Source organism: Coregonus clupeaformis, unplaced genomic scaffold (assembly GCF_020615455.1).
Source record: "Coregonus clupeaformis isolate EN_2021a unplaced genomic scaffold, ASM2061545v1 scaf0739, whole genome shotgun sequence".
NCBI lineage: Eukaryota > Metazoa > Chordata > Actinopteri > Salmoniformes > Salmonidae > Coregonus > Coregonus clupeaformis.
The window spans coordinates 75,328-82,405 of record NW_025534194.1 but is presented as its reverse complement, the minus strand read 5'-3'; the positions used below and the strand labels follow the sequence as shown (position 1 = coordinate 82,405).

Below are 7,078 nucleotides of genomic sequence, written 5' to 3'. Positions count from 1 at the left end.
CTATGAATCTATTTGTGAAATCATATTTTTCTTTCAAATGTTCAGAGACCAACCATTAGTTTAAGTTATTATTTTGGACCAGAGATAGGATATGCTGTGGTAAATGGAATTAATGCATGTATAAAATGCATAGCTCATAAAACGGACAGAGACATTTCTACTTTAGTCGCAAACTTTAGGAAGGAGGAAAGTTTAACAGTTTTGATGGGTCCTCAAAAACACTTTACAAGTTGCTCTTACGCCATGTAAAATCTTATGTAGTTACACAACAGCTGTACATGGTGACAGCAGAAATATAAAATATAATGTAATTGTTTTGAAAGGGAACTTGCCAAATTTTGTTTCAAATGATTTAATAGTTTAGTTACTGTGTAGTTCCATACCATCACATCAAGATATTTCAATTCCACAGTGGTGTAAAGTACTTAAGGAAAAGTACTTTAAAGTACTACTTAAGTACTACTTATTTATATTTTTGATTACTTTTACTTCACTACATTCCTAAAGAAAATGATGTACTTTTTTACTTCATACATTTTTTCCTTGACACCCAAAAAGTATTCGTTACATTTTGAATGCTTAGCAGGACAGAAATGGAACAATTCACACGCATCCCTGGTCATCTCTACTGCCTCAGATCTGGCGACTCACTAAACACAAATGCTTTGTTTCTGAATGATGTCTGAGTGTTGGAGTGTGCCCTGGCTATCCATACATTTAAAAAACACAAACAATTGTGCCATCTGGTTTGCTTAATATACGGAATTTTAAATTATTTATTATTTTACTTTTGATACATAAGTACATTTTTGCAATTACATGTTTTTACCGTTATTTAACTAGGCAAGTCAGTTAAGAACAAATTCTTATTTACAATGACGGCCTACACCGGCCAAACCCGGACGACGCTGGGCCAATTGTTCGCCGCCCTATGGGACTCTCAATCACGGCCGGTTGTGATACAGCCTGGAATCGAACCAGGGGGTCTGTAGTGACGCCTCAAGCACTGAGATGCAGTGCCTTAGACGGCTGCGCCACTCGGGAGCAATTACATTCACTTTTGATACTTAAGTATATTTAAAACCAAATACTTTTAGACTTTTACACAAGTAGTATGTTACTGGGTGTCTTTCACTTTTTACTTGAGTCATTTCCTATTAAGGTATCTTTACTTTTACCTCAAGGATGACAATTGGGTACTTTTTTTCCACCAATGCAATTCCATGTAGGCCTAACTATCTGTGGAACTCAGGTGTAACAGGTGTCTTTTGCTATACGTTTTGTCTGCATAAAATACGTTTATATAAAGTGAAATGTTTATTTTCTGTCGCAAAGTGGCTACAACAACTCTATAGCAGACCTATTACAATAAATACCACAACTCAAACACATCTTAATTGAACTTGCGCTTGCCTAAAACTAGATGGCGCAAATGGTCCAGTAAACGACCAAACAAACTGCATACCCAAACAGCGTCAGTGAAAAACAGTGATGACTTGTTAACCCATATCTTGGTCGCAGAAGATATTTCATGGTAGGCTATGCATGCCTAAATCAGCTAGACCTGTGATGTAACAGATTGCTTCATTTGATTACAGTAATGTTGAAAACAGATTACTATCAGTGTCATGAGATATACAAATTACACATTTTCTATCACATTATTAAGAATGGACTCATGTAAAAGGGGGACAATACCAGTTCCTGTTAAATGTATTTCCCGTGTTACTTTCAGCTGTGAAAGGCTATTCCATAGGTTACGTTTGTGTTTTCTGTGAAATGTACGATAATTTTGGCCTATGTGTAAAAACATTTGAATGGTTTTCAAAAGAAAATCTGGTCACTCAATAGAAAATGTGAGTTTGTTCAGCAAACATTTGATGAGCTATTCAGAGAGAGGGAGCTTTTTAAACAAACTGTCAAATGTCGGCAGTAAAGGATGTTAACTTACACTGTATCTACAGCTATGTGTTTTCTTGACCACAATACAAATGTGGTTCTTCCAAATGAGCCAATTCACGTTTTGGTTAGTCTAGACATGAATAACCATGTGGATTGTGGATTGTGGTTTGAGTAAAGTTCAAAACATGTTAGGAGTGTTAATAAAGTCTGTAAAAGTAGCCCATAGACACAAATATTCGTTAATTCACGTTACAAATTGATTAATTAATTTTCATTCCAAATAATACTAATTATTGATTTGACGATTTCAAAACTAAAATAAACGTTAATTGCCTCTTACAAGTCCTTCCATAACTTTCAGAGTTTAGTCTAAGATTGACAGAAAAATACATGAAAGGAAAGGAAAGGAAAGGGGGATACCTAGTCATAGTACCTTCAACAAATATATGTCATTATAAGGACCTCATTGGATAGCTTCTTCATACAACCAATTACAGAATAAATCAAAAGTTTGGTTTCAAAGCGGTTTTTCCTGCCTGCACGTCCTGCAACTATGCTTCATTTAATCAAATGTATGTTATAATCTGAAAGCAGCTTTAATAGCCTACCACCGAGGTTTACACTATTTGAAATATCAACAATTATTGAGGTTAAATTATTTAGATATTTCCTTAACCTCAATCCAATGAAAACAACGTCACATATTCCAAGTATTTAAGAGGTTGGTAAGATTGAATCTACTCATAGGAGAGAGAGAGAGAGATAAGGCCACATTTATTTCTATGGAGAAGGTAGCCACTCTCTCTGGGTAAAGCTAACGTATTTTGAAGGCAACCACGACCAGCCTACCAGTTTGAAGCTTGGCAAGGCTATGCGTCTTTGGATAACAGTTTGGACAAACTCTAAACGACTTTCATGCCATATTTAAATCACTGCTCCTCCAATCTTCATTTAAAGTTGACCTGATAACATTAATACTTTGTTGGATACGGACTCAAAAGTTAAAGGGTTTACACACTAAACTGTAGACTAACTACAACGTAATTACAGTGATTAAAGAAATTCGTAATTTTATGCATGCTTGGTGAGGGAGATTTAATCCCCAATAGCTAGTAAACTGAACTTGATAGGCTATAGTTCAGTAGCTAGTAAACTGAACTTGATAGGCTATAGTTCAGTGACTTTCTTTTTACACATACAAGTACAGTTAGTCATCTATTTGCAAGCTCTCATTACACAATGCTGTCCATGTCCCCAATGCACCAAACCATCCATTTTTGTATTAGAGAACAGAGGCCTGTGGCTTGACGTCCGCTTAATTGCGCCCATTCTCTTCCCACTTCTACTGTCATATTGGACAAAAGGTCTGTCAATCAATTCTGTGAAGGAGTGTCAGATTCTTACACTCAACCTCCAATAAAATACATGTTTTAGAGTGCTATTATAAACCTGAAAAAAAAGTTAATTGCTTATTTGTTAGACTACTTTTATGTTGGGGAAAAATTGACAGCTGTTTCTATTCATGGTTAGTTATTTGCTTATTTATAGCCCATCTTTTGTTAATATTTATATGTATTCTTTAAATAAACTTAAGGCATGCTCGTCATTGCCACAACAAATCTTACAGCTGAGCACCAGATAATGCAACCATATATGCGATTGAATATGCTATTTTTACAGTTCTCAAACGCCCCCACCGGTTTCTCCACTTGATGTGGCCCATGCCAATATGTGACCAGTTATGGCCACCACTACTTCCGGGTTTGCACAAATTGGTCCAAGCTACCCTCTCTGCGTTATGCGCCCTGCAACAACACACACACACGCGCGCGCATTTGGAGACCCAAGCACGGCATTCACACTGCACATCCGGATCCACCAAAACGCGGACGGATAGACGACGGCTCCTTTAAGAAAAACTAAGTCAGAAAATATCACCCCTCCTTCTTCAGATCTCCACTTGGATGGTATTGCATCAAAGAAACCCTTCACTGGAGTTGCAAGTGATCGAGGAGACGATGGGGACTGTTTTTGAACATCTCTACATGAATATCTGAAGCATTCCAAGTGAGGGAAGAGCGCGACGAGTCATCATTAATTAAGCAACTTGACAACCTCGATATTGATTGACAGCTTGCTTGTTGAGCGAGACTAGAGTCTCAATGTTTTTTTTCATGTAAGGGGCATTTTATTATACCAGTCGCAAGCGTGAAGTCGTAGCCTAGTGTCGCTTGTTTATGAACGGTCTCCAGGAGAAAGCGAAGGAGCTCTATACTGGATTGTGGTGTTTTTGTCTTGCTGGATTTATGCTGACGATCTGGCAACCATCCTCTCTGGAGAGACGAGCACAGATTTTAATCTTGCATTTGGAGTTAGGTGTTTATTTTCCCCAGCCCTGGCCTCGTAGAAGACGTTTAGAGTCCGATTGGAATCGGCTAGAGTGACAGGCCGATGGCGCAACGGGTGCGTATTGACAGAACTTTTAGCAATGGCAATAAAGCTACAATTGAGACGTGGCTGATTACTGTGCGCAATTTTCCATTTGTATGGCACAACAAGCAGGCAGCTATGCAATAAGAGGGTGTTTCAGCCCTTTGGTAGAGCTATAAGTTGTTATATATACCCCTGCTACATGCTAGCCTACTATTCAGCATTTGAACGTTTGTGAGTACAATAAACACTTGCATTTTCATTTTGTCTAAATAACTATAGACTGCAGACTGCAAACTTCATCACATAATTCATTTTACCCAACTATTATGACGTGTTTTGATATTCTGCATTTCGTAAACGCCGCATCCATCTTTGGGGGTCCAGTGTTTAATGTAGGCTATAACCAAGTTGTTACACATCAACTTAAAAGATTTACAAAAAAAACATGATGTAAGTTTGGTAACAAGAACATGGACGACATTTCACAAATGTTTTTTGTGTATGCAATATCAGTCTTTACAGATATGAAAAGTATGTAGAGAATGTTCGCTTTTGGTTTAGTTTGTTGATATCTGTCCTTTTCAACATTTCATAATATTTTGCATTCTTATTTGATATATGACATACAAATAAATCAATTAAACATTTAGTGTAAAAAATGTGATTACTTAAAAACGTTCTCAACAAACTGAAATAGTTTAGATAGGCCATGTAGCCATGCATGAACAATTAGCCTATCTAAATGCATCTGTCATTTTTTAAAGTTTCTTTAAGCTATTAGTTTTGTCAAGATGAACAAAACAATATTTTCTTTCTTTGAAATATCATCAAGAATACAGACTGAAAAGTGTAGACATTTGTGATATTGTTTTGTCTAAGCTAGACCCTGTTGTTCTAATCGGCTGAAATAATTAAGCCTACCAAAAACGTTTGAAAGTTTTAGACACATAAAAGTTAACAGCCTTTTCACAACGTTTTAAAATGTTAATGATTCAACGTAATCCACAAACAATGAACATTTGCCATTGATATTCAATTAGATGATCAACATAGGCTTTTATTGCCACTAATATTATTCCCACCACTAAACATACCATAGGTTACTATTAGCACCATATACCTAACACATTAGCACTTCTTTTATATACTAATTTAGTAGGCCTAGATTTATTTGATATTATTAGTATAGACTGCCAACAACATCATTCTAGCTATTTTACTATTGTTGTTAATACATTTTTCTTGTTATTAGTCTTTCTAATTCGTTTTTATTGTCAGTATCATTACATTATGACTTTTAGTATAGCTATTATCAACACAGGCCTTCATTCAAAATTAGGAGAGGTAGCACAACAGTCACTGGTTATTATTTTAGAACATTCTCTATATTTCGCTTTTGACAGTATGAAGACCTTCCCCACTATGGAATGGACGGAGTAGGGCTGCCCTCGACTATGTACGGGGACCCTCATGCAGCGCGCTCCATGCAGGCGGTTCACCTGAACCACGGGCCCCAGTTCCACTCGCACCAGTACCCGCACTCAACACACGCCAGTGCCATCCCGCCCAGTATGGGCTCCTCCGTCAACGACGCTATAAAAAGAGACAAAGATGCCATTTATGGGTACGTTTATTTTACTACCAACGTAAAGTGTATAGCCATTGGGGATATTAACCACCACAAATGTGAGCGATGAAAGTTTAAGAGAGAGGGAGGCTTTGGGAAATTCTCGCTAATTAGAACCTCTTCTGTGTTCGGTCATTACGCATGGTGCTATATAGGCTTGTTTAAACATTGTATATCTGTTTTGAAATGTTAAATTATGACATTGTCCCCTGAGATTTCGGAAAAGATGCATAGGCTACGTTTGCATTTGGCTTTCAGTCTAAATATAATGTTATTTTGCATTCACAAAATTCATGATTTGGATGTAGCCTATTGTTTAACAGGAGCTAGTGGTTGAGTTAGATAACCTAACTCCCAAAATGTTTGTAAATCCAACTCTCAGAATTAAACAATTGTACATCAAACACATTCTCAAACTGCCCTGCCTACTTCACAATAATGTATAGGCAGCGTTGTTTATATTTGTGTACCATAATATAAGCCTATTTTCAGGGCAAAATTAATAGTCTTATACTCTATTGTAAAGCTCATAATGTAATCCCAATGAAGAATATGGTGTTATTTCGTTGTCCTAAAATGTTGAATCGTGTTCTAAATAAGGCACTCGAGGGCTGAGGTTGCCATACGACCAGTTATGCCTATATGACCAACTATTTTCATGCAGTAGGACTAGGCCTACTTGTATATCATTATTGTGTTGTTACATTTCTGAATGTTTTATTAGTGCAGTATTTTTCAACTTGCAACTGAAAACAGAAGGCAATGTGATTGAAAGTCGATGTAACCTACTTTCTTAGTTTGGGCCTATACCGACTCGCAAACTTTCCAAGGCGGCGTATAGTGTTAATGTCCTCTCTCTTCCTTTTAGGCACCCCCTTTTCCCACTTCTAGCACTGATTTTTGGAAAAATGTGAATTAGCAACTTGCACACCGAGAGAAACTGGGGTTCGCTGGAGGCGACGTGTGTTCCTCCGAGTCTTTCAATGAGGATATAGCAGTATTTTCAAAACAGGTTAGACATATCTATTTACTTGTTTTGGTGAAGTTCAAATTGTTCAAATTGTAATATTTTAGGGTAAATAACTGTTGTGCATATTTACATGTTGTGTAATTCTG

At 36.9% G+C, this 7,078-nt stretch overlaps 1 pseudogene; it reads left to right on the top strand.

Annotated features, from left to right (window-relative positions):
• The first annotated feature begins 4,291 nt into the window (after positions 1–4,291).
• Positions 4,292–7,078, top strand: part of LOC123485567 — a 29,667-nt pseudogene continuing 26,880 nt past the window's right edge.